Consider the following 1,014-nt stretch of genomic DNA (forward strand, 5'->3'; position numbering starts at 1 on the left):
TGCAGGGGAATGTGGAGGAAAGGGAGACCCYGGCACCCGAAACTGCCCTTGGAGGGGTCTGGAGGGCGGCACTGACCAAGCGCCCGCGGTCACCACAGCCCCCCGTGCCCTCACAGGCGCTGTCCCCATCCTGGGGCGCACAGGGACACAGTGGGGGCCGGGCAGGGGGCACTGGGTGGACACGGAGCCGGGGAGCTGCACGGAACCGGCCGCAGGCCTCGGGGAGGGGAGGGCACGCGTGGGACACGGGGGGCACAGCTGTGCTGCACGGGGGGCACACTGGGGCACACTGGGGCACACTGGGGCACACGCACTGCACACACACTGCACACACCGGGCACATGCACTGCAAACATGGGGCACATTGAGGCACACGCAGCTTACATGGGGCGCACACGCAGGGTACACACAGGGTACATGTAGAGCCCATGCACTGCACACGCATTGCACACACGGGGCACATGCAGTGTACACGCGGTGCACATTGAGACACACGCAAGCTTACACGGAGTGCACACACAGGGTACATGTAGAGCCCATGCACTGCACACGCATTGCACACACGGGGCACATGCATGGCACACAGGACGCACACTGCACAGATGGGGCACGTGCAGAGCACATGTGGGGGCGCATGCAATACACATCAAGGCACACACGTGGCACATGCAAGACACATACGTGGCACACGCGGCATACACGTGTGGCACACGCAGGACACACACAGGACAAAAACAGGACACATGCGTGGCACACGCAGGAAACACACGTGTGACACGTGTGGCACACACAGCACACAYGTGTGGCACACACAGCACACATGTGTGGCACACACGCGTGGCACACGCAGGCTCTGCCACCCAGGCCCGGCACCCCGCGGGTGCAGGCCGCGGGGCCGTGGGGGGGTCCGCAGCCCTGCAGCCCCCGGCGGGGGGCCCGGCCGATGGCGGCGGCGGCAGCGTGGAAAGTGCGTCTGCGAATGCGGCGAGCGCGGCGAGCGCGGCGAGCGCCGCG

This window comes from Nothoprocta perdicaria, unplaced genomic scaffold, assembly GCF_003342845.1.
Source record: "Nothoprocta perdicaria isolate Ctin4 unplaced genomic scaffold, notPer1 scaffold_3, whole genome shotgun sequence".
Taxonomy (NCBI): domain Eukaryota; kingdom Metazoa; phylum Chordata; class Aves; order Tinamiformes; family Tinamidae; genus Nothoprocta; species Nothoprocta perdicaria.